Below are 27843 nucleotides of genomic sequence, written 5' to 3'. Positions count from 1 at the left end.
CTGTCTTGGGGATTTGCTTCGTCCTTTTCAATCAACTGTAGTTATCGTGAGAGCATTAAGCACAATCTTATTTTTAATCTTCTTTTGCATGCGGCTTATTTCAGTGCACATCCTTAGGACTTGTAAATACAGAATTAAATTTAGTCCACAAAAAAGGACTGATGATGGCAAAAAGTAGTCTTTGAGGAGAGGGATGTAAGGAATAAAAAAAAAAAATACTCATCAAACTGACGACCATGCAGAAGTCTCTGGAGAGCATATAATTTTGGCAATTCGTTTAGGCAGCCCAGCCTTGAAATTTTTTGTTAATAATAACTGACATATTTTGTCACTTTTCTTATTTTAACCATAGGTAGTAGGATCCCCTCCAGCCAGAATTTTTTAATGACCCAAGTTTCCATTAAAAGTTATTTTCTCAAATTAATGTTGGCTATAGTCAGAAACTGACATTTCCTATTTTTACTGTCTTTCCCTTCTTCTATAATGTATTTGCTTCAGACTCCATCAGAGCTATTCTGGCCTCATGGATCTTTTTTTCTTTTTTTTTTTTTTTTTAATTTCTTTAAACTTTGGAGCATCATTCACAAATTAGCAGGGAGAATTTTTTTTTTTTTTTAACCAAAGGTTCTTTTCTGTACTTATTCTTTACTTTTTGGCTTCTATCCTTCATCTTCTCCCAAATATACAGCATTTTATTTCCATTTATTTCTTTTTTTCCTCCACTCGAATTGTTCTGGTGATGCTGAATAAAATTATGAGAAGGTACAATGGTAAAACAGTCTGTAAAATTGGTGATAGAAACATTTTTCTCTTGCCAGACTCGGCTTCACAGGATCCCTGCCAGTCCCGAGCCCAGGGCCTTTCTTTGAAGCTGCACAGGCCGTCTTAGTGCATCCCTGAGTGCTGGGCTGTGTCAGGTATGGCCTTCCAGCTGCAGCCAACAGCCTCCACAGCTGGAATCTGCTTTTCCCACACAGGTCTGGAGGAGAGGGGTACCAGGTGACCAAGTCCGAAGCCCTGGGTCAGCCACCTGTTGCCTTCACATGCAAGGCAGCAGCCCTGGCCTCAGTGTCTCACTCGAGGTGGTCTAGGGGAGGAAGAGGTTTGCCCTAAGCCCCCCACCCCAGCTGTGTCCCCTGGGGTCCCAGGGCTGGGGGTCTGCATGCCGTGTCCCCCTCACACAGGGCTGTGTCCCCACCCTCCCCCAGCCCTGCTGCTGCCAGGGTAGAGGTGGAGAAGGACGAAGCTGTGGAGAACTCAGCCTGCAGGCTGGCACTGGTATAGTTCCCTCTCCCTCTGAGCTCGTGCCCCTGTGACCTCCGAGGACCAGCTTTCATTCTGCTCCTTGGAGTCCTCACCACCTTTTCTTCTCTCCTCTCACCTGGTGGCCTAGAGTTGGCTGAGGATGGCTGTGTGGACTCCACCTGAGGCCTGTCATCCTGTGGATGATCTTCAGGGCCTCGTGGTGTCTGGCCCAGGGGCCTCGCAGTATCCTTCCTGGCCACCATGTCCCCGAGCCAGCCTGGGTTCCTTCTGTGGCCAGAGCCACCCACTCCGGTGCTGGCCCTGATCAGATCTGCCTGTGGAATCCATTTACGGTTTTCACCTGGTAGTTGTACCCGGGCACGGGTGCTCACCTAACTGCAGCGCTGCTGGTTGCTCAGGCCTCTGCCATCTGATCTTAGTCCCTCTGCTGCCTCCTCTGCTATGGAATCTTCCATCTCAATCCCACTTACCCATTGAGTGTTCCTGAATGCCCCTTGCCCCCTTCTTACCTGGCACAGCCCTGCATTTCCTTCCAGACTCGTTTCAGCAGGTGTCCCTCTTCTGAAAACTGGTGACCACCCCCACACCTGCCAGGTGGAGTTAATCAGTCACTTCGCACTCACACTCTGTACAAGCATTTGTTGTTAAACATTCACAAAGTGTTGTAATTATTTGTTTATATTTTTCTATCCTTCTATATTTAGCATCTGGGAGATAGGATCCATATTTTTATTTCTAGAACTTCAGCATTTGGTATACATTTAGTGCCTAAAAAGTACCCCTTAAATATTTGTTGAAGTGAAGGAATGGATGACAATTTCATATCCATACCTGCCAATTGGATAGCTACCTCATGTCTTCCTTGCAAAAGGAAATCTATGTATATTAGAAGATTATAAAATGATAACATATTATTACCTACACCTGAACATGATAGTGCATTACAGTTCTTACCTGGAGACTATAATGAGGCTCAGTGTGAAGTGTCTCCCCAAAGGCCGTATATTGAGAGGCAGAGCTGGGGCTAGACTTCTATCTTTGTATCTCACGTATCTTGTCTTCCAGTTTCTGTAACACAGTCTTGCCAGATGGATGAGAAGAGGGTTATAATTAGCCCCATCCATGTGGCTGTCTGAGATTCTGCGTTAGCCTTCCTCTTCTGTTGCTTCTGCTCACACAGACCTTTCTGTGCGTCTCCACTTGTCCAAGTCCTGCCTGCCTTTCCAGACCCACCCTGATTCCTGCCTTTCTGCCTGTCTTGGTCAAAATCACTGTCCCTTTTTCTGAGTTTCCATAGCTGTTAAGCATATGAGGAAGTATAGTGCAGAGACAAGCATGGGCCTTAGGGGTCTAGATACCCACACCCTCACTTCCTAGTGATGTCACTGACCAGTAGGTTAACCTTGCTGAGCTGCTGTTTCCCAATTATGAATGATAACAGTTCCTACTTTATAGGATTGATGAAAAGTTTAGATGCTCTTTTAGTACATAGGAAACATCCAAATGCTACATGCTACTGTTGTTGGTAATGGCTTGATTACTATGAATAAATCACTGGTTTCTGGCCTTCTCTTGTGCACTTCTTCTCGTGCCTGACTGCTTATTGAATCCATTGTTAAGCCAGTTTTATTAGGGGCATATCTAACTTAAGGGCTATATTCAAACATTTGTTGGAATGTTTTTGTGAATAACATTCACTTATAGCCTGTTCCGTGGCACATGCCAGTACATAGCCATCTGGAGGTTTGCTCATTTGTGTAGGGGATATTTCATTGAAAAAGTTGTTTCTATGTCTGCTGAGAGAAAGAACAGAATGTTTTCTATCTTCACAGCTACAACCAGCTTTGAGTTTCAGTGTTTGTGTAGTTCTAAGTCTCTATTAATTAAGGAAATGGATTAGAAAAGACAGTTTAGTGAAAACTCATATACTGCAGGCAATTTGCACATGATCCCTTGTTTGATGCCCTAGTACAAGCTCACCTCTAGTTATAAGAGGGGCAGTCTGTAATTTTCCTCACTGTCTTCCTGATTTAATAACCTGTAGAGATTGTTCGTCCTTGGTATAAGACTTGTTTGGATTTTCTCTGTCTTGTAAATGAGAAACCAGGAAAATACAGTGTATTTATTATACAGGGAACAAAGGTCATGGAAAACGTAACTTTTCAAGAGAACCCTTAGTTACCTAGTTTTTACAGACCTAGGCCTGCTTTTTTTATTTCTAAAGGCCTGTGGAATAAACCCCTCATTTTCTCTGATTTACAAGGAAACATTTTAAAATGTGGAAAATTTGATCTTGAGGGGGCATGACTTCTGATTTATGGGATTGTTTATTTTAAAGTTTAAACACTACAGTGCCTCATGATACTCTTAGTTAAAAGGAAGTTCATTGTGAATATAATGTCGCTATTAAAATTATATTTTAGATCTGTATTTCCAAGAAAATACTCAGTTTTAAGTGGGGGTGGGGAAGCACAGGATAAGGTAGATTTATATGTATCAGGATATGTGTATCTATGTTAACAGGGATTTTTTTTAGACTGATGAGATTTCAGGTAAAACCTTTTTATTTTATTTTTTCTCTGCACCCTTTCTGTATTGTCTGGATTTTGGAGTGCCATGTGTTACTTTATAATCAAAGAAATTATAAAGCTATTTTCTTTTTGGAGGGAAAAAAAGTAGAACTTAAGATTTGAACATGCTAAAAGTCCTCCTTTCTCTGTCCTTTCCTGGAATCATCCCTGGAAACTAGGAGAAGAAGAAACAGAAATAAAGACACTGTCTTTGAAGAAATTAGATGTGTGGTACCCCAAGCTAGAAAAAGAATGGAAAGAGCCTTTGAAAGATTGACCAGGAGTGCAAGAGGAAGTGGACAGAAGACACAGCCATAGATCTGAGGAAAAGGAAAAAATAAAAATAAAAAAACAGCGTGTAGCAAATAACGTTTTCCAAGATGAGAAATACACCATGGTTTCAAAGCCAAAATGTTTTGTTTGAATGGAAAGGTGTACACAGGCTGGTGGCAGAAACTGTACCAGATCCAGTTTGATTTTAAGGTACAGAGGAGGTTGGAGATTGAATGAGGATTTACACAAGTAACGTATGTAGGGAGCAGCCTGATCTGTGATGGTGGGAAGGAGAGTGCTAAGGCCCTGCAGCTGCCTGTCCCTTTTGGTTAGGGACAGAGAGAAGCTAAAGAACACCTTCCCACACCTTATATGCACATATATACAGTCTTGCCAGAAAAAGAAAGCAGTCTCCTATTCCCCTGAATATGGCTCCAGCCATCCTTCCAGATGAATCTTCAAGTAACTGGTCTAGGAAAAACTGCCTTCAAGAATGAATGAGTGATCAAAGAATGGACCAGTTTAGGGCCTAGTCAAACATAATTACAAGAAAAAATGATAAAGGAAACATGAAAAAAAAATGGTGAATAACACTCACTAGAAAAACACAGAACAAATGAAAATTATGACTGAATATTTCACAAATTGAAAAAACGTCCATCCACCTATATAAAGAACTAGAGCACAAAAAAAGAAATACAGAAGCTCAGGGAAGAACTGACAAGCCAATAGGAAAAGAAACTTGAGTCCAGGAAAGACAGTGAAGGAAAAGAAGAAGAAAACCATCAAAGACAGGGAGGCAATGTTGAAAGTGATGTAAAACAGCAGTATAGAAAACAGGAATGGAGTAAGTGAGCTAAATGAAATAGAAATGGTGAGGAAGAGTTAGAGAGTGAATGGCAGATGCAAATGAAGGGTACAAAAATTGCCTGAGGCAGGGAACAGAAATGTGAAGGGCTTTTTTTGTTGTTGATATTTTTTTTTAATTTGAGCCCAGGCTTAAGTTGGGGGAGGGGCAGAGGGAGAGGGAGAGGCAGACTTCCCACTGAGCAGGGAACCTGATGACGCAGGGGCTCGATCCCAGGACCCTAGGATCATGACCTGAGCTGAGGGCAGACGCTTAACTGACTGAGCCACCCAGGCGCCCCTTGCTGCTGATTTTTAAAAGGTTTATTTATTTTAGAGAGAGTGTTGGGGGGGGGGGGGTTGGGGAGAGGCAGAAGGAGAGAGAGAGAGAGAATTTCAAATAGACTCCCTACTGAGCAGGGTGACTGGGGGAGTGGGGCAGCTTTATCTCAGGACCCTGAGATCATGAACTGAGCTGAAATTAGGAGTAGGCCGCTTAACCAACTGAGCCACTCGGGTGCCCAGAAATGTGAAGTTTGGGGCTGCAAATGTAAAGAATTATTTGGGCAGCTAGGCCGAAAGATCAACTCACTTGTGAGAGGGGGAGATTGTGGCTGCTTCATCTCCTCATCAACACGAGGGAACACTGACAGAATCCTTCAGAAGAGTGAGCATGATCCAGGGATTTTATATTCAGCAAAATTGTTTTAAAAAAAAGAGTTTTTTAACAGAAGATATTGAGAAGATTGTTCCCACGAATCCTTCCTGAGGAATCTAGTCAAAAATAAACTTCAGTCCCTCAAAAGATCACTAGAGAAACTACAGCAAAAGAACTGGTGATGAGCACAGAGTCTGTTTAATTGTAGGTTATTAAAACAAATATGAAGAGTAGTGCAATAGAACAGAATGTAAAGGTTATGTAACCTGACAGTGGGAAATTATCTAACCAGCTAGATTTGGGTGGTAAGTAAAAATATTCTTCCCTTATCTTTAATAGCTAGGATTCAAAGAGCATCATTTAGAACTAACAGATAAGCTAATAGAGGTGTAAGTATATTTAGGAGTACAAAGCTAGACAGGAAAAGAGGATATAATGGGCTAAACTAGTGTTGTGGAGGGATGGTGTGGGAGAAGAAAATACCTTAATTCCATCATTCTTTATAGGGGATTAAGTAGAAATTACCAAAGGAAAGGTTTATAAATATTAATAAAAGTAACCACTAGATAAAAATATAAACCATCTTAAATATCAGAATACACCAAAAGAAAACAGTCGTTTAAAAGAGCAACAGGGCAGCCCCGGTGCCTTAGCCATTTAGCGCCGCCTTCAGCCCGGGCGTGATCCTGGAGACCCGGGATCGAGTCCCACGTCAGGCTCCCTTTATGGAGCCTGCTTCTCCCTCTGCCTATGTCTCTGCCTCTCTCTCTCTCTCTCTCTCTCTCCCTCCCTGTGTCTCTCATGAATGAATGAATGAATGAATGAATCTTAAAAAAGGCAACAAAAATAATTGATAGAACTAAGGTCAATATCTGTTCTATCAATAAATATAAATTGGAATTGGAGGTCACAAGATGGCATCCAGAATCTTGGTCATCAGGAAGTCAAACCACTTATTCCACTAATACAGGTCCCTATAACAGAAGAGGCAACTTACTGTTCAAGAGCATTGAAGTCACAGAAATACTATCTCACTTCTGGTTATTCACTTTATACTATTTGTTTCCACTCAGCCAGCTACAATGAAGTGTTGGTTTAAGGTGATTATCTTCCTTCCTTTGAAGAAATTAAAAATCCCAAACTAATAGATGAGTGAAATTTTAAAAAAGAAAAGGCTACATTGTTACTTAACTTGAATACTATGTGGGAGGTTTTGGTGAAGTTCTTTTTTTTTTTTTTTTTTTTGTGGTGAAGTCCTTACAACTTACTGGGCTGGGGTGCCTGGATGGCTCATGGCTCAGCTGGTTGAGCATCTGACTCTTGCTTTCAGCTTCTGTCATGGTGTTGGGGGTCCACACTTAATGCTGAGTAAGCTGGAGATTCTTTCTTTCTCCCTCTGCCCCTCCCCCTGCTTGTGTATACTCTCTCACAGATAAAACCTTAAAAAAAAAAAAAAAGTTAAAAAAAAAAAAGAGCTATCACTGAGGACCAGGAAAATATGATATTTTGTTTTTGGAAGCTCCTGAAATATAAACAGGCTCTCATCCTGAAGTGTTAAAATATTTCGTCCTTTCATGTGTGTGCAGTGGCATTCTTTGTTTCACCAACAGAAGAAAGCCTTATTTACTATTTAATCCATGGTTTCATAAAAATTAATGTGTGTATATAACAGATGGCAGTGTACATGAGGATTCTAGTTTAAATGGCATTTAGCAGTCTTTAATACCACCCTCCCAAATCTTCAACTTGACTCTCCAAGGTTGAAAACTCAACAATGCTGAAAGTAGGCCTAGTAGACTACTTAGTACTAGAGTTCATAGAACTGGCTGAGGGTGCTGGATTGAACAACAAACGTGCAATGCAGGAGGAATATCAGCCCTGCCAACTTGCAAGAAGATCGGAAGATCTGTTACTTTCCTCGTGGTCTACCTCCTGTTCACCTTGGTGGCCACCCAGATTCCTCTGCTTTTCACAGCAGTCCTTTTCTTCCTCCTACTTCCCATTGACTCTTCATTCTGTATCCATTCAGAGACTCCTGCTCTTGACACACATCTGAACAGTGAATGAGGATGCTTTCTTCAAAATTGCCTGTAAGTAAAATGGAGGCTCAGACAGGAAGCACCCCAGACATTAGAAGACAAAGGGCTCATGTCATCCACACAGAGCCACTTCACCTGAAAGCACAGTGGACTTGAACATGAATATACCAACCTCCCTCCCACTAAGCAACTCAGAGCAGAGCTGTGAGCACAACTTGGCTTTGGGCAGATGCCAGATCTAGGTAGAATGTTGATACAGGGTCATTCTCAAAGGCTTCCTGCCTAAGATGTTAGCTGACCAGGCTGAGGGGACCCCTGCAGTAAAGGCTGTGCCGTATGCACTGGGGTGGAAGATAAGGGAGGATTGGGGAAAACCAGCTGGAAGAGAGGCACTGCCCATCTAAAGCAGTTGCAGGGCTAAGGACACAGAAGGAGAATCTCCAAAGAACCCACAAAAATGTTCTGAAAGAGAAAAGCTTTAAAAATCCATCAGCCTCCAACAGTGAGAGATCATGTAATGGTACCAGGCAAGTGAGAACTTACTTCTCTCTGGCCCTTTCCTACGCTCCCTGCCTCAAACAGCAGCTAGCAGGTGGGGGAAGAAGTGAGGGAGAGAGAGGCAGCCACCCCCCTTTCTCCAGAGGCATACTGCCCCTGCAACCAGCCCTTGCTGGTGGAGAGAAGTCTTCAGATGAAAACTGAAGTGCTGTTAAGATATTGGACAAATTGCTTTCTTTTTAAAGTAAACGCTTTTTGAAAGTTAATGCAGAAATCCTAAGTGTACAACTTGATGAATTCTTGTAACCAGCACACAGATCCTGGAAAATAGAACATTCCAGGACCCTATAAGGCCTCCTTGTGTTCTCTCTGCCACCCCCTACCCCCCACAAACATTACTATAGTTTTGCCTAATTTGATCTCTATGTAAATGAAGTAGATTAATCATTTTAATGACTTAATTAAAGCTGTTTGTGTGACTTAAAGAGTGTACCAGGTTGAATAGTGTCCTCCCAAAATTAATGTCTCTTGGAACCTCAGAATGAGACCTTATTTGGAAATAGTCTTTGCAGATGGAATCCGTTTGGATGAGGTCATACTGGATTAGGCTGGGCCCTTGATCCAATGACGAGCATCCTTCTAAGAAGTCCATGTGACTACAGGCAGAATTTGGGGTGATGCAGCTGCAAGCCAAGGACTGCCGGAGATTTCTGGCAACCATCAGGAGCTAGGAGAGAGTGTGAAGCAGCTAGGAGAGCTGCTTTCTCCCTCAGAGCCTCTGGAATGAATCAGCCTGCCTCCACCTTGATTTTGGACCTTTAGTCTCCTGAACTGTGAGGAAATAACTTTGTGTGTTTTAAGCCACCTGGGTTGTGGTCATTTGTTATGGCAGCCTTCAGAAACTAACAGAATGCAATTCTGGGGGCTTTGTGTTGAGAAAGAATGGACAGAAATTTTATGACATTTGTCTTAAGCATGGAGGAAGCGCTATTTCCATTAAACAGGTTTAAAGTGGGAAAATGACTTAAAAAATCACTTTTTTTGGTTACCCTGCAAGAAGAGTCCTGCATATTCAACCTTCCAATTATGGAAGGAAACTGTTGGCTTACTAGAATATCAGAATCTTATGTGTACAGCAGGGCAATGGAAGCAAAACCTTGCCCAGATTTATTTCATGCACTATCATTTACTACCAAGCTCCTTTACTGAGTCAGATGTCCCCAAGCACATAAACCTCTGGGAGTGGATTCTGCTGGGAAGCGCTTCAGTGATTCTTTTTTATTTTTTAATAATAATAAATTTATTTTTTATTGGTGTTCAATTTGCCAACATACAGAATAACACCCAGTGCTCATCCCGTCAAGTGCCCCCCTCAGTGCCCATCACCCATTCACCCCCACCCCCCAACCTCCTCCCCTTCCACCACCCCTAGTTCGTTTCCCGAGTTAGGAGTCTTTATGTTCTGTCTCCCTTTCTGATATTTCCCACACATTTCTTCTCCCTTCCCTTCTATTCCCTTTCACTATTACTTATATTCCCCAAATTAATGAGAACATATAATGTTTGTCCTTCTCCGATTGACTTATTTCACTCAGCATAATACCCTCCAGTTCCATCCACGTTGAAGCAAATGGTGGGTATTTGTCATTTCTAATGGCTGAGTAATATTCCATTGTATACATAAACCACATCTTCTTTATCCATTCATCTTTCGATGGACACCGAGGCTTCAGTGATTCTTGATGGGGGCCCTGTCCTTAGACCCACCGCAGTTCAGATGCCCCCAAGTGATTGCCCTGCCTCAGAGTCAATAGAACTAATCAAAGCTTAGAGGTGATAAACACAAAACCACATGTTCAGACTTCTTGTTGCTCCTGCTACCAGTCTTTCCTCAGGCATATGATTTGGTAGATTCAGCTAGCTCTGCAGACCTGCCCTGCACCGTTGTTCTCTTGAGGGGTTTTCAGTGTGCTGGGAATCTGTGTGTCCCGGAAACTATTTAGGGGAAATTAACATGTAATAAGTGAAACCAGCCAGTTGCAGAAGTGGTCTGCCCTCATTTCATTTTCTGAGTGTAATTAGAATTTCATGTTTTAGATTTATTCCTTATTACTACTGTGTATGTTTGAGAGTTTTTCCATTCTAATAAGTCTTTTTATTGGGAAAATTTCTTACAGTATTAAATCAGCATGATATTGAAGTTTCCTTTAGCTTAATATTAAAGACATTTTGAGGGTATATAGATATACATCCAAAATGTATTAATCTTTACATTTTTTGCTTTTGTTATTTGTCATACAGATTTTTCTACAAAATCACATGGTCATAGCCTGACATTTTTATATGAAAGCTGTGTCTTTGGTTGAACTAGAAGGCTCGCTTCCTGTTTTTTGTGCATCATGCTTTATTTTCAGGTTCAGTTATGTATGCTCAAAACCAATACTGTTTTTTACTTCTAGTTATATGTTATAATTTAAATGGAAAACAGGTTTTTTTTAAAAAGGAGGTCAGGCACTTTCTATGATAGCTAAAGAAAATGTGGTTGAAAACAGCAATTGATGTAGGGTGCTAAAATGTTCAGAGAAGCAACAAAGCAAGAAGCTAATCAAACAACTTTGAAAATTTGGCTTATTGAGAATATACTCAACTGTAACAAAAATAAAGATTATATCACTTCTGTGGAGACCTTTGAGAATGAATTAGAATATCCATTCGGCTGGAGAGGATTTCACAGTGAATTAGAAAAAGAACAGAATGATTTATAATATAAGCCAATCAGGAAATGTAGTCATTCTTCATTTTACTCTATCATGTGGGATTTGTTTATTCTTTCTTCTTGGATATTTCCTTTAGGAACATTTATTATCAAAACATGAGGAAATGTTGGGGATTTCAATTATTCAGTAATTATTCAGTAGTTACTAAGCACTGTATTTGTTTAGGTTCCAGTTTTATGAAAGTGAATAGAACTCAAGCTCAGCCTGGCAGAGGAAGTAAGGGAATGAAATTCCACTGTGATGAAAATAAGCCCAGGATAATTTTGGGAACACATAGGCTTGGCCCCTCGTCCAGATGGAGGTTGGGGCCACAGGCATAGCATGTTTGAGTTTTGAAATATGAGGAAGAATTAGGGGAGAAGAGGAAGAAAGCAGGACTGTGCCATGCTCAGTGAGCCACAAGGATGGTATAGTAGTAAGAGACTCAGGCTCTCAGGAGGGTCCTGAGTTGTTAGGGCCGTTGAAGCTTAGGCTTCAAACACTATAGGAACCTTGAATGCCTCGTCAGAGTCCAGGCTTTGTCCAGGGCAGTGTGATCCCCTGAAGGATTTTATATGTACTCGATTTATGCATCCTACATTCCACTTCCTTTTGAAACTTAACATTCTGATGTTTTTGTGACTTTGGATTAATAATTGCAAGTGTTCCTCCCTCTCCCCACCCCCCACAGTCTACAGTTTATCTGTTGAATTCAGGTAGTAGTGATAGAAGGTAGACAGAATTGACTTTCGTCTTGTTGTTTAGTTAATAATACAAGAGAATGGTTAAGCGTAATAGTTGTGAAGTGAGCAGAAAGATACTTTGAAATGTTTTATGTTCTTTATGGTCAGTATTTTTGTACATCCTGTAGAAAGATGTCATTCTCTATATATTTTCAGGCACTTGTGAAATTTTCGGGTGTCTGAATTCCTTTTTAGGACTTGTATGGATGTATTCTCATTATTATTACCGAAGTAAAGAGGAAATGATATCAGCAGATGTGCGGAGCTTTTATTCACACTGAATACACTATTCATTTAGACAAAAAGATCATTTCTCCATTCAAATCGGAATATTCTAATTTAAGGCCTAAATCAGTTGTGTCATAATCTCTATGGAAACAAAGCTTTCTACTGTGTAGTAGTTGCATAAGTAACTCATTTCCCCCTTGTAGATATACAAATTGTAGATGCGGATGCTTCTTTTTCCATTTTCTCTCAAGAACTCTCTTAAAATAGAAGAGACTTTAGCCAGTGACATTTGTTTATATGTTTTATAAAATTTAAAATGTTCAAATTTCCTGCTTACTTGCATTCTTACAAAATTGCTGGAATTTAACAATCACTGATAAGCTGCTTTCTTTTCCTAGTTGAATTCTGACTCAGAGGGCTGAATTACCCTGTCAGTTCTTAACAGATTAGCATCACCTGGCTGTGCAAGGCTCCCTCTGGTTGGTCTCCTTACTTCTTCTGGATCTTTAGGCGTTCTTTACATATCACGAGCCCTTTGTCAGTCATATGTCTTGCAAATACCTTCTCCCATTCCGTAGCTTATCTTTTTACTCCCTTAGTAGGGTCTTTTAATGAACAGAAGTTCTTAATTTTAAAATCTAATTTATTAGTCTTTTTATGTTTAAGAAATCCTTGCCTGTCTTTGACGGTTCCTCACTTTTTTTGTAGTTTGGTGGTCTTCATCTGATTCTTTTCTTTTCTCTCCCTGCCAACTGTACATAATCATTCTAATGTGTTTAATGTATGTTATTTCGTTTTTGTGTGGTGTTGTAAAGTATGTATTTTTGAGGGCTTATGTATTTGTAATTTTGTAAATGGCATTACAGATCTCATTATGTTTTTTTTTTTCTTTTTCACTTAGCATAAGTATTTAAGATTTATATTACTGGGGCACCTGTGTGGCTCAGTTGGTTAAGCGTCTGCCTTAGTGCAGGTTATGATCCCAGGGTCTTGGGATGGAGCCCCAGGTCAGACTCCCTACTCATTGGGGAATCTGGTTGCCCCTCTGCCTCTTCCCTGCTTGTGCTCTCTCTCGTATCCTCAAATAAACAAATAAAATCTTTTTAAAAAAGGATTCATCATATTACTCTTTCCCAGTTAGATATACCCATATTGTCTGCAGCTCTGCTGCTTCGAATAACCCTGGACAAACATTTTTGCATATAACCCCTTACAGATCTTTGTTAATAGACCTCAAATTCTCACTTCTGGGTGATAGGGTATGCAGGTACAGGCATTTTTGGCTTAACCTTAGTAATTAGTTCCTGAACAGCATGTACCCTAAGTGAAATTTTCGACTTGGAGCCATTACTTACTCTTAAATGGGAAAATTTTATTTTATAATTCATCGTAAGTCAACTCAAAACCCCCAAACTGCTTCCTAAAGCATAACTGAAATTTACTAAAGCCATATACATAAATAGCATTCTAGCACGTTAGGATGTAAAATGCTTAAAACATCACTTTCTAATTGTCAGATATTGTGGTTCTTGACAAGAGGTTGCACCTGTGCAGAGCATCTCTTCCGCTCAGGCTCAGACCTAGTTTGCTGTTATTTGGCTAAACACCAAGAAGGGCGGAATCGTAGGTAAATAGGGCACTAGTTTTGGTGTCTCCCTCAGGAAAATGGTGAAGAGATGGAAATGAGCCAGCATGCCAAGTACACTTGCTACTTCTGTAGCAAAACCAAGATGAAATGATGAGCTATGGGGATCTGGCACTGTTTTTCCTGCATGAAGACGGTGTAAGGTGGTGCCTGGGCCACTTCTGCTGTCACAGTAAAGTCAGCCTCAGACAACTGTAATTGAAAGACCAGTAGAAGCCCCACTACTTGGAACAGCATTAGCCTATAATAAATGAATTAGTTTGTGTAACAAAATTACTTTCGCTTGTTGTTAAAATTTATTACTTAGTTCCAGTTTGCATTGCATTAATTTTGCTCTTGCCAAAAACTTGGAAATTAAAAATATCCTTATTTTTTTTTATGGGGAGGGGGAAGTGGTTGCTTTGAATGCACTCAAAAGAACAGTTTGCCTGCTCTCCTGTGACTTCCAAAGGAAGGCAGTGGCCCCATGGAGGATGGTGTTGGGATGCCCTATGTGCACCGGCAGTTTTGGAAGCTGCATATCCCCTTTGACACTCCATGCTTTCCAAAATGCTTATGCAATTATGACTACTTGCTGTTTGAACGAGTGTATTTGGACTGTAATCTGAGACTTCCTGCATATAATTTTGTTGAAAACGTATTAGACTTCTAGTTTCTAGTTCTGTTCATGAGGAGCTTGGAAATCAACATTTTATCCTAACAATAAGTAAAAAGCTAAAGAGACTGAAAAATCAACAACTCTTAAATCCATAGGGGAAGACACAGTACCCCCAAGATTGGAGAGCTAGGCAAATGCAGGGACTCCCTGCTTCCCAGAGGCTCTTGAGTAGAAGCAGTTCAGGAATGCTGGGGTAGGAAAACCTGAACTGTAATCTGTGAATTACTGGAGGCTTGGTGCAGACAACTCTGAGAGAATTAGAATGTTCTGAGGGACTGTGGTATGAGGGGAGGCCCCACAGTATTGTGAGGTTTGCCTCCAAGAGTTTGACAAGATTTATATAGTAAATATCAGAAAGAAACTATGTTGTCTACAAGAAACTCACTTTATTATTATTATTTTTTAAAGGAATTTATTTCTTTGAGAGAGACAGCAGGAGCAGAAAGAGGGAGAAGCAGGCTCCCTGCTCAGTGGGGAGCCCCACGTGAGGCTCAACTCCAGGACCCTGAGATCATGACCTGAGCCAAAGGCAGACACCCCAAGAAACTCACTTTACTTATAAAGACACATATAAGGGCACCTGGGTGGTTCATTTGGTTAAGTGTTGGACTTTTGATATCAGCTCAGGTGCACACCTGCTTGCTTGCTCTCTCTCTAAATCTTAAAAAAAAAAAAGACATCTACATTAAAAATAAATAAAGACATACCATGGTAACATTAATTAAAAACAAGCAAATATAGCTATATTAATTTCAGAGCAGACTTCAAAGTAAGGGAAATTATCAGGGATACAGAAGGACACCACATGATGATAGAGAGGTCAGCTCTCCCAGAAGACATAACAATCCTTTATGTGTATGCACCCAACAACAGAGCATCAAACTGCATGAGACAAAAACTAATAGAACTGCAAGGAGAAATAGATGAGTTCAGTATCATGGCAGGAGACCTCAACACCTTTCAGAAATGGACCTATCCAGCAGACAAAAAACCAGTAAAGACAGAATGGAACTCAACACCACCATCAATCAATTGGATATAATTGACATGTATAAAATACTTCATCTAATAGTAAAGTACATGTGGTTTTTTTTCCCCCTCAAGCTCTTATAGAACATTCACCAAGATAGACCACATTCTGGGCCATAAAACTTTAACAAATTTGAAAGAATAGAAGCCATACAATGTCTGCTTTTAGTTCACAATGGAAGTAAACTAGAAATCAATAACAGCAAGATAACTGGAAATTCCCCAAATATGTGGAGATGAAACAACATGGGTCAAAAAAGAAATTTTAAAATATTTTGAAATAAATGAAAACTAAATACAACTTACCAAGATTTCTGGGATGCAGCAAAAGTGCTTAGAAATTGGTAGCATTGAATGTGTAATTGAAAAAGAAGATTGATCTAAAATTAATAATCTGGGACACCTGGGTGGCTCAGTGGTTGAGCATCTGCCTTCAGCTCAGGGCATGGTCCCGGAGTCCTGGGATCGAGTCCCATATCGAGCTCCCCTCAATGAGCCTGCTCCTCCCTCTGCCTGTGTCTCTGCCTCTCTGTGTTTCTTATGAATAAATAAATAAAATCTTTAAAAAATAAATAAGAGAGCAGTCTGGGTGGCTCAGCGGTTTAGAACCGCCTTCAGCCCAGGGTGTGATCCTGGAGACCCGGGATCGAGTCCCACGTCGGGCTTCCTATGTGGAGCCTGCTTCTCCCTCTGCCTTTGTCTCTGCCCCCACCCTTCTCTCTCTCTCTGTCTCTCATGAATAAATGAAATCTTTAAAAAAATAAAAAATAAAATTAATAATCTAAGTTACTACCTTCGGACACTTGGGGAAAAAAACCAACAAATTAAATCCAAAATAAGCAGAAGAAAAGAAATAATAAAGAATTAAAGCAGAAATTAGTGAAATTTTAAACAAGAAATCAATAGAGAAAAATTAATGAAACCAAAAGGTGGTTCTTTGAATAGATCAGTAAAATCGATAAGCCTCCAGCCAGGCTAGCTAAAAAAGCAGATAAAAATTCCTGATATCAGAAATGAAAGAAGGAGCTTCATTACAGATTCCATAGAAGTTAAAAGGTTGGTAAAGAAATACTATAAATGATTCTGTGCCCACAAATTTGATAACCTAGATGAAATGAACCAATTCCTTGAAAGACACAAACTTTCAAAACTCACATAAGAACTTGATGCTTGGGCAGCCCCCGTGACTCAGTGGTTTAGCACCGCCTTCAGCCCAGGGCATAATCTTGGAGTCCCAGGATCCAGTCCCACGTCAGGCTCCCTGCATGGAGCCTGCTTCTCCCTCTGCCTCTGCTCTGCCTCTCTCTCTCTCTCTCTGTGTGTCTCTCATGAATAAATAAATAAAATCTTAAAAAAAAAAAAAAAACTTGATGCTCTGAATAGGCTTTCTATCTATTGAAGAAATTAAGCCAATAATTACCTTCCAAAACAGAAAGCACTAGGCCTAAAAGGCTTTACTGGTGAGTTTTACTAAACATTTAAGGAAGAAATTATACTAACTCTCTACAGTCTCTCTCAGAAAGTAGAAGCAGAGAAAATACCTCCTGATTCATTCTATGAAGCCAGCATTACCTTAATATCAAAACTAGATAAAGGGCATTACAAGAAAACTGCAGACCAATATCTCTCATGGACATAGATGTAAAAATTCCCGATAAAATACTAGTAAATCAAATGAAAAAAGTATAAAAAGAATTATGTGCCACAACCATGTGGGCTTTATCTCAGGCAAGCCTGGTGGTTCAATATTAGAAAAATCTATTAATATAGCCTATCACATCAATAGTCTAAAAAAGAAAAATCACATGATCATATCATTAAATGCAGAAAAAGCATTTGACAGAATCCAAAACCCATTCATGGTAAAAAGCTCTCAGTAAACTAGGAATAGAACTAGGAACTTCCTCAACTTGGTAAAGAAAATCTACAAGAAACCTGCAGCTAACATCATACTTAATGGTGAGAAACTTGAGGCTTTCTTGCCAAGATCAAGTGTAGGGCAGTGATGTGTCTTCTTTCACCAGTCTTTTTCAACATCATACTGGAAATTCTTGCTAATGCAATGAGACAAGAAAAGGAAATAAAAGGTGTACAGTTAGGAAGGAAGACCTAAAACTGTTTTTTGTTTACAGATGACATCATTTATATAGAATATCTAAAATAATTGACAGAAAAACTAACAGTTGGCAGAATTAATATGTGATTATAGAAAGGTTGCAGGATACAAGGTTAAAATATAACCTTTGCTTTCCTGTTTACTAACAATGAGCAAATAGAATTTGTAATTTAGAGCACAATATTGGGAGTGCCTGCCTGGCTTAGTCAGTAGAGCATGTGACTCTTGATTTCAAGGTTGTGAGTTCAAGCCCCATGTTGGGTGTGGAACCTACTTAAAAAATAAACCACAATATCATTTACATTAGTACTCCCAAAAAGAAACAACATTTATTAGTATAAATCTAATAAAGTGTGTGCATAATCTATATGAGGAAAACCACAAAACTCTGATGGGTAAAATCAAAGAAGAACTAAATAAATGGGGAGATATTCCGTATTTGTGGATATGAAGACTCAATATTGTAAAGATATCAGTTCTTTCCAACTTGATATATAGACTCAAGGCAATCCCAGTCAGAATCCCAGCAAAGTTAGTTTATGGATATTGACACACTGATTCTGACATTTACACGGAGAAGCAAAAGTCACAGAATAGCCAGCACAGTATTAAAGGAGAGGAACAACTCTCCTTGGTTCAACTTCATGGATACTTTGGGGATATTGATAAAAGAATAGACAAATAGATCAAAGGAACAGAAAAGAGAGCCCAGAAATAGACCCATGTAAATATAGTCGCCTGATCTTGACAAAGGAACAAAGGCAGTACAATGGAGCAAAGATAGTCTCTTCAAGATATGGTACTGGAACAACTGGACATCCACATAAAAAATAATGAATTTAGATACAGATCTTACACTTGTCACAAAAACCTACTCAAAAGTGAATTGGAGACCTAAAAGTAAAATGCAAAGCCATGAAACTTCTAGAAGATAACTTAGGAGAAACCCTAGATTACCTTGGGTGTTGTAATGCCTTTTTTAGATGCAACACCAATAAACAGATAAAACATCCATAAAAGAAATAATTGATAAGAAGAACTGCATTAAAATTAAAAACTTCTGCTCCGTGAAAGACAATATCAGGAACATTAAAAGAAAGCCCCAGACTGGGAGAAAATATCTCCAACAGATGTATCTGATGAAGGACTGTTGTCCAAAATATACAAAGAACTCTTAAAAACCTACTAATAAGAAAACTTCATTAGAAAGTGGGCTAAAGACTTTAACAGACATTTCACCAAAGATCTACAGATGGCAGATAAGCACAGGAAAAGGTATTCCACAGCATATGTTATCAGAGAAATACAAATTTAAAAGCAAGATACCACTACACATCTATCTTCTATTTATTAATTAAAGATTTTATTTTTTAATGAGAGAGAGCAAGGGTGGGAGGGAAGGGGAGAGGCAGAAGGAGAAGGATAAACGGACTCCCCCCTGAGCAGGGAGCCCGACATGGGGCTTGATCCCAGAACCCCGAGATCATGACCTAAGCCAAAGGCAGACACTTCACTGAGCCACCCAGGTGCCCCAGCACACATCTAATTAGATGGCCAGAATCTGGAGCACTGACAACACCAAGTGCTCATGAGGTTAGAGCAACAGGAACTCTCATACAGTGCTGGGGGAATGCAAAATGGCATGACCACTTTGGAAGACATTCTGGTAGTTTCTCACAAAACTAAACTGACTTTATCATACAGCCTAGCCATTTCTGTTTGGTATTTGCCCAAAACAGTTGAAAAACTTAAATCTACACAACACCCTGCAGAAAGATGTTTATAGCAGCTTCATTCATAACTGCCAAAACTTAGAAGCCACCAAGATGTCATTTAGTGGGTGAATGGATAAACTAATACATTCAGACAATGGAATATTACTCAGCACTGAAAAGAAATAAACTATTAAGCCATAGAAGATGTGGAGGAACCTTAAGTACATTGGCTAAGTGGAAAAAACCAATATGAAAAGGCACGATACTTGGATGATTACAACTATAGGACAGTCTGGAAAAAAGCACAACTGTGGAGACAGTAAAAAGATAAGTGGTTGCCAGGGGTGGGGAGGAGATGATGACGTGGAACGAGGATTTTCAGTGCAGTGAAAATACTCCACATGATGTTCTAATGATGGATACATATCATTATACATTTGTCCACATCCATAGAATGTACAGTACTGAGTGAAGCCTAAGGTAAAATACAGATTTGGGATGATTATGACGTGTCCATTTGGGTTCATCCTTGGTAAAAAATGTACCGTCCTAGTGGATGATGATGATGATGTTGATGGGGAGGGCTATACATGTATGAAAGTAAAGGATATGAGGAAAATCTCTGTACTTTTTAGTTTTGATGTAAACCTAAAACCACTGAAAAAAAAGTCTTAAAAATGTATTTAGTTTGGAGGATGTAAATAATACATTTTTCCTATGTAAGTACCAGATTACTTCTGGTCAAGATTTTGTTCTAAAACCCGTAGGAAGGGATCCCTGGGGTGGCGCAGCGGTTTGGCGCCTGCCTTTGGCCCGGGGCGCGATCCTGGAGACCCGGGATCGAATCCCACATCGGGCTCCCTGCATGGAGCCTGCTTCTCCCTCTGCCTGTGTCTCTGCCTCTCTGTCTCTCTCTGTGTGACTATCATGAATAAATAAATAAAATCTTTAAAAAAAAAAATAAAACCCTTAGGAAGCAGCAGCCCTGGGATAGTACATTCTCCAGAGGAAACTTCTGGCCTGGGATGTTGCTGTTACTTGCATTGAAGGGGTGAAGGCAGTAGTTATCTGAAGCTGGGGGCCAAGGCTCCAGGTATTCTCTCCCTCCAGCATCCATCCCTAATCTTCTGGACCCAAGGCCTTGTCTGCCTCAGGGGTGCTTCACACTCTGCTGGTGGGGTGAGTACCCCTGCTGTGTACTTCCCTCAACCCCCTGTGCTTTCTCCTCTCCTCTCAAACCCAAAGTTGTTTTCCTTGGGACTTAAGAAACAACTTCTTCCTTGATTTTTCAGAGCTAATTATTTGAAATCTAGAATTAGACATAATTAGTAGTGAAAGTATTCCAAAAAGAAGCTTTGAGGAAATCAGTGTTATTTATGAAAAACCGTGTAGGTCAGTTAGGAGAATACTTGGATAGCCCTCCTAACACAGGGATCATAAAAGACATGGTTTCAGCAGTAGAACCTCTGGCCGTGGACTGTGTTCAGAGGGTGTGATGGTTTGACACAGGAAGGTGCTAGGGATGAGCAATTTGACTCTGGCAGACTCTGTCAAATAACATTCGGTCTGGAAACCTGCTTTCTGCCAAAACCGATGTGTGGAGCCTCCACACCTGGTAAGAATTTCCTCATTGCTCTAGAACTACAGCAGGGGCATTGTGAATGTTCATGCATCCCCTTCCACCAGTAATAACGGCCACACATTATGGTGCCCTTGACCGTAGGCCAGGTGCCCTGCAGAACTGCATGTCTGTCTCTCACTGAATCTTGACAATCACTGTTCTCTAGGCAGGGCCCTCAGCAAAGTGAGGAAACTTGCCTAAAGACACACAGGTTTTCAGGGGAGAAAGGTCAGAGTTTAAACCCCCCATCTGGGGGATCCCTGGGTGGCCCAGCAGTTTAGCGCCTGCCTTTGGCCCAGGGCATGATCCTGGAGTCCCAGGATTGAATCCCATGTCGGGCTCCCTACATGGAGCCTGCTTCTCCCTCTGCCTGTGTCTCTGCTTCTCTCTCTCTCATGAATAAATAAATAAATAAAATCTTAAAAAATAAAAATAAAAAATACCCTCCCCCCCAATCTATCCAGTCTCAGGTAGCATGTTGTGGAAACTGGGTGATTCTGGATAATTTATCATATCGTGTGGGTTGTGATTCTTAGTGTAGTCCCTTTGGATATCATTGAGGTTCATGAGCTAACCCGGTAAAGCCTGGGCTGGCATTTGGAGTCAGGATGCTTAGCAGTGGGCAGTGGGCAGGCAGGCAGCTGTACACCCTCCTGAACAAGGCTCACTGCTGTCTAAGTGTGCGGAGTGTGATATAAACATGATCAACAGATATACATAGGACTAGAATAGACTCCTCCCAGAGAGAAGCAGGATGCTCATTTGTTAATTTATAGTTAGGAAACTTTTTTTTTTTTTCAGTATCCGAATCATCTATACCTGCTGGATTCAGTTTTTCCTGGAAGGAGCTGAATAAATAGCACTGCGTTCTCAACCTCTGGCTCGCCTTCCCTGGCAGCCTGTAGACCCTCCTCCTCATTCTGCCGGGATGATACATAGTGATCAGTTGCCTCTTTTTTGAGGGGTTGGAGAGAGGTAGGTTCTAGTTATCTTATACCTCAGATTTCCCCAGTTGAGATTTGAGGATTCTTAAATTTCAGTGGCACATTTAAAGAGAAGCTTAGTGTTAGGTTACCCTGCAATTGGCCAAATCCATTTTTTATGGATTGATTTTCTTGTTTCACCTTTAAAAGCAATCTTTCAGAGTTTCAGGAAAATCTTTATCTGTCCCTCGTACCAAATGCATAAATATGATATTTAAGAACTAGATCCTGTTTTTTACACATGATATTTCAAGGTGTCATGAAGTTAATGGTTCTTATTAGAGATTACCTTAGTGCTCTGAAAAAAAATAGCTCTTCGGAAAAATAAAGTTTTAAGCATGCCTTAAAGTGTGTATGTGTGTGTAAAGTTGTAGTTTCATAGCAAAAGCTTCTTGGAAAATCTTTTTTGTAGGTACTTGAGAATTTATTAGGCATTTTGCTCGCAGTCAGGCTTTAAACTCTAGATAGTGCTTTTAATCCAGACCATTTTTTGCTCTACACTATGGGTTTGAGGGGAAAAAAGGACCTGAGCAGTTTTACCCAAGTATGTGACTTGATTTTGGCATTCAGTTGGGGAAACATATAAAAGTCTCCTTGTAAATATTTGCTGTTTAAATTGACCAAAGGGACAATTAGGAACAGGTAAGGAGAGAAAAAAGAAACACAGTGGGGATGGATGTGGAGCATTTGGCCTGCTCTTGGAGAGCATTTGGGAGCTTTGCCTCAAGGTATATCTTGGTGCCATCTTGTGGGTGGATCTGGAAAGGACCAAGGAGACCCACACCAACTTCTACCAGGATGCCTTGCAGCACCCCAAATTTCCATACAACACCTAAATAAAAACCTCAAGTCAGATATCAGAACTCTGGTCTAGGAACCAGTAGATTAGATAATGTCCCATCTATCAAGAAGTCCTGATCACTGAGCTCCAAAATACCCCAAAGCTATCTGCTCATCTCCTGGGCCGCAGGGCCATCCTCTCTCACTTGAACTGCTATGGAAGCTTCCTCACTGGTCTCCTTTGCCTCTGCTGTCACCATCCCACTGTCCATTCCTCACCAGGGATCTATTTAAAAAATAAAAATTAGATTCTATCACTTTCTTATATAAAACTCTTTGGTGACTTTTGATGAAATTTAGGCTAAAACCCAGGTTTCTTGTCTGGGCTTAGAAGGCTCTGCATCGTAAGGCCGCTACCCAGCCATGACCTCATCTCCTGTCCTCATTCCCTTCCTTTCCTTGAATGCTCCCCATTCCCACCCTGGGACCCATGCATTCCTGTTCCCTCTGCCTGGGGCTCCTTCTGTTCCTTGTGTGACTGGCTTGGCTGCTTCTCATTCAGATCTCATCTTCTACATTGCTGCTTCAGAGAGGCCTTCCTGGATTCTGATTTAAAATAGGGGTGCCTGGCTGGCTCAGTTGGTGAAGCGTCTGCCTTCAGCTCAGGTCATGATCTCAGGGTCCTGGGATGGAGTCCCACATCTGGATCCTTGCTCAGTGGAGAGTGTACTTTTCCCTCTACCCCTCTCCCCTGCTCATGCACATTCTCTCTCAAATAAGTAAATCTATAAAAAACAAAATAGCACCCCAGCTAGTTTCTATCACCTTCCCCCAGTAGGTAGAGGTACTGTCTTATTTTTTATTGAATGTCTAATGCCTAGGAAACCAGTTAGCACACTGTGGGTGGGCAACAAAGATTTGTCAAGTGGGTGAATGCTGCTTCCTAGGTTCTTGGTCTTATTTCCATTAGATATAGGTTAGGGTCAGGTGATTTTAGGCCAATCCCAGTGGAGCATAAAAAGACCACAGGAATTCAGTCCCCCTGAATTGGGTCTTAGTCTCATCATTGTCCTTTACCAGCTGTTTAACCACAATGCTCTGAGCTTCAGTTTCTTCATCAATAAAATGGAGTTAATGAGTTTACCTTACTCATAGAGGAAGGACTAAACTGGATTTAAGTATGATTTATGACTAAACTCTGGAAGCAGAGTTTTTAGCATGTAATAGGCAACTCCTTTCTCTGTTAAAACTGCATCATGTTGTCATTGTGTACATTTTCCCCTCCTGCAACTCAAGGGCAGGGTTAGGTACATCTTTGCACTTCCAGCACCTTGCTCAGTGCTTGGCTTAAAGCATAGTAGTAAGTGATACACAGATGTCTGGACTAATTTTGACTCTTCCCACCCAGGAACTAGTGTCTCCTGACTGTCTAAGCTATGTCCCTTTGACCAAGTTACCACTCTGCCCAGAGAGAAAGACAAGAAGGCCACTGGATGTACAGGGAAAGTCTGGAGGGTTAGCAAGGCTCAGGACAAAATCTGATTTTTGACTTTGCTATAGCTCCTAGGTTTGTATACAATTAATTTAAGTTGATCCCAGTGTATCTTTGTTTCTAATAAAGGGGATGTAGGAAAAAAAAAAATCACATGATTCTTTTGTGGTTCCTAGTGCTTAGACTTTCGTAAGAGTCCTTCCTTCCTTTATGTTCCTTTATGAAATGAATATATAAAAACATTCTAAAACTGGAAGTGCTGTATCACATATACATGCATATGTAGAAACTAGCATGAGTGTGATTTCCGGATAAACGAGTGATTAGAAAAGATTAGCTGTTGAGTAATACTGATTGAAAAATACTTCTTAAATGCCTCCCACGTGCCAGGGACTGTTTCGGATTTTGGAAATACAGCAATGAATAAGGCAGATAAATCCCTGTCTTCGTAGAACTTACATTCTAGTGAGAGAGACAGATGATAAAGATGATAAATAGTAAAATACAGAGTTTTGCAAATGATGACTGAGAGCTGCAGAGGGAAAAAAAGCAGGCAAGGGATAGAGTTGGTTTGGGGGAACAGAAATTGTAGGCAGGTTAGTATTATATATCTCTTTTCTTTCCCACCCCTATCCACAAACAAGATTCATAACTAGTTTCACCTTCTAGTGTCACTTACTAAGTGTTAGGTTGGTTAGGCAACAAAAGAGATCTTTATGTGTTTTGTCAGTTTCAATAATAATTTAAATTTCATGCTTCTGTCAGCCATATTTGTAAATATTACTTTATTAAAATACAAAGAGTTTTTATAATCTCTTTAACAGTTTAATAAATACATATCTAAAAGTCCAGAAGACTAAACAGCTTGTATGATTACCATTATCCACAGTGTTGTTTCTGTATTGTCTAAAGTATCCATTGCTTTTAAACTGAAAGATTAAATCAAAGCTGTGATATTACAATTAACCTGAAGATGACTTCTCTTTTAAATGTTAATGTGCTCAGCAAATTATTAAGAGGGCTGTGACCTTGAAGCATTCGATCAGTTTGATTCTGATTTTCATACATGAAGAAAAGAAGAATGCAAGAATTCTATAGTTCTGATCCCCTTTTCCAGAGCAGTTGGGAAGTTGTTTACTCTTTGAGGGCCCACTGCTGACGTCCGCACACTGAGTAATGTCATCAGATTTCCTGGTGGTGGTTATTTTGGGGGGGCAGTGGTAAGTAGTTGTCCGGCTCTGCTGGGACACTGCTCGACAGAGGTCCTGAGAGCCGGATATACCCCGTAGACAGGATGTAAGGTTAAAATGCAGTCTAGTTAAGTAAATAAAGTTAAGTGTTGGGTGGTAAAATAGAATTGCTGAAACATTAATGTTTTAAAATGATATCATTGAAATTATACTGAGGCAAAATTAACAACTTTTAAAAAATCTATATCTGCTTTTATTTCTTAAAATTAATGCAGTGGTAAGTTGTTTTTGTAAGTTGAGATCATAAAGTTATACTGTCCTTTGTGAAAGTTATTTCACCCACTTTTGGTGTGGACCCTATGCTGAGAGTTGTTTTCCTGGAAGGGATGAGGCTTTGCCCTGATCCATTCATACTTTTATCTTGTTTCTCAGCTTGTGATCAATGCTATATATACATACATGCACACATGTGTATATATATGTGTGTGTGTATGTATGTATGTATTTTTAAATGTGGTAGTCATGGGATCCCTGGGTGGCGCAGCGGTTTAGCGCCTGCCTTTGGCCCAGGGCGCGATCCTGGAGACCCGGGATCGAATCCCACGTCGGGCTCCCGGTGCATGGAGCCTGCTTCTCCCTCTGCCTGTGTCTCTGCGCCTCTCTCTCTCATTCTGTGTGACTATCATAAATAAATAAAAAAAATTTAAAAAAAATGTGGTAGTCATTAACATTTAAAATTTTTATTATTACCTTTAACTTTATTTTTTTCCTCTTGTTTTCCTTAAGTTTGTACTTTTGACTTTCTCAAACTTGGTGACTTTAAAGCTTGATAAGTTCCCTTAATTCTTGTTTGTGACAAAAGGATTTAAGTCTATAAATCTTGTCTCTGAGTAAAATTTGGCAGTGTCCCATAAGTTTCATTACATGATATTCTTCTCATTTTTATTATTTTCCAGGTAATCTGTAGGTATAATTTCCATTTCCCTCTCTGACCCAGCAATTACAAGTTAATATTTAAAAATTTTTCATGGCAGTGGTGTTTGTTGATTTTTGCTTAAACTCATGTTTTAAATTTCTGTTTTGCTGGCATTGTGTTGAAGAATAAAAATGGTACCATTTTTACTTTCAGGAATGTGTTTTTTCTGTGTGACCTAGTATATCATATGCTTGTATATAATTCATAAATATTTTTTTTTCTCCTTTGAGATTTTTTAATCTACTTGGCCCTCAGAGCCAGTTTCATAAGTATCCTGTCAGAAGCTCCCACTCCCCACTCACATAAGGGACTCAAGTACTTAGGCTGCTTTATCTTGGGTAGTAGCAGTGGGCTTCCTGTTCATGAGTCCCCCATGCTATAGAAAATCAGCGAGGTGATTTTCCTTCTTTTTCTTTTTCCTGTCATTTTCTTCCTTTTTTCTTTTTCCTGAGTAGCTCCACTGCATTCTCCAAGCAGTACATCTGTATCGTTCCTTGTACGTACTTTCATTCATTCCTTTAAACTTAGTGAAAATCGACAGAAAACTCATCATTGAGATTGGTCTCTCTCAGTGTCTGAGTGCACCGTAGGCATATGACTGTACAATAGACCAAACCTCTCTTTGAAGACTCTCCTGGCCCCCTTGGATTATCTCTCAGAGTTGCTGGCTTTGACATCAGCTGCACCCCTCGCTGTGAGACTGGCCTGCTGTTACCCAGCATGGTGGGGGGTAAGACTGGGATGTGGGGGGTCTTTTCTCCTCAGGCTCCCACTGTCACAGACCCCTCCTCAGTCTTAGGTCTTGGAATAGTGACGGCCTTCCTTCTTCTGTTTGTTACAAAGCGTATGAGAAACCAAGCTGGTGTCTCATAGTTGGTAGACATCAGCTTCTTGCAGTGAGAAATAGACATGGGCTTTCCCTATCACTCAGCAAGCCTTGTTCCATGTGTTTACTGTGGGACGGATCCCTGCCTGAGGGTAGACATGGGAGGTGGGCAGTCAGGTCAGAAATATTTTATGGGAAGGCTTATAGATCTAGGTCTTCCGCTGCAGATTTGCCATGGAATCATACCACCACCCAGAGGCCTGTGGAGCCCTTCAGTACATAGTGTTTCTGGAAAAGTTACAGAAATGTGTCTCCTCCTCTGGGTAGCAACTCATTGCCATGCCAGCGTCCATCACTCAGGGCTGTATTTCAGCCCCAATATTCTTCCTTCCTTGGGCTCGCTTATGCAATGCACAGACTGCCCGAACCTTCCAGTGGCCCTGAGTTTGCAGTGAAATAAATCCCAGCTTCTACTTGCTGACTCTGTGGCTGTAAACAAGGTACTTGGAACCTCAGTTTTCCAACTGTAAGCCTCGCTGTGTTGCTGTGAAAATTGAGCAAGATAACATGTTCAGCAGTTGGCATGATGCCCAGTCTATGCTGAGCCCCTCCATTGGTGCTGTTGGGATTTAGTTATGACATGGTATTTATCTGTGTCATTTAGTGCTAAGTTCTCAGATAAGCAATTATCGATAAACACTGTGCTTCCCTGTAAAATGAAAGTGTTAACTACTTTTCAGTGGGATTTATTTGGCTCTGATGTTGCATGATTCTGACTGCTGGATTTCATTATGTATGTGCCATTCTTGATGTAAGATTTCGTTGGCCATCAGAAGAAAGGAACCAATGTTCATTCAGTGTCTGATTGGGGGGTCCTTTATACTGTAAACTCATTTGATCTTTGTAACAAAGGGGAAATTAAGGCTGAGGAAGGT

At 40.5% G+C, this 27843-nt stretch overlaps 1 protein-coding gene across 3 annotated transcripts in view; it reads left to right on the top strand.

Moving 5' to 3' along the window:
* PDE8A (phosphodiesterase 8A) overlaps nt 1-27843 on the top strand; it is a 152004-nt gene that overhangs the window by 44215 nt on the left and 79946 nt on the right. The window contains exon 1 of one of the 3 annotated variants that reach the window (XM_055326231.1): nt 21563-21640. The exons of the other annotated variants lie outside the window; for them this stretch is intronic. The gene's annotated coding sequence lies outside the window, so the exon portion shown is untranslated. Of the gene's footprint in view, nt 1-21562; nt 21641-27843 lie in introns of those variants that run through there. 3 annotated transcript variants of the gene reach the window in all.

The sequence above is a fragment of the Nyctereutes procyonoides genome, unplaced genomic scaffold (genome assembly GCF_905146905.1).
Source record: "Nyctereutes procyonoides isolate TBG_1078 unplaced genomic scaffold, NYPRO_anot_genome, whole genome shotgun sequence".
Lineage (NCBI taxonomy): Eukaryota > Metazoa > Chordata > Mammalia > Carnivora > Canidae > Nyctereutes > Nyctereutes procyonoides.
This window is presented reverse-complemented; position numbering and strand designations above follow the sequence as displayed.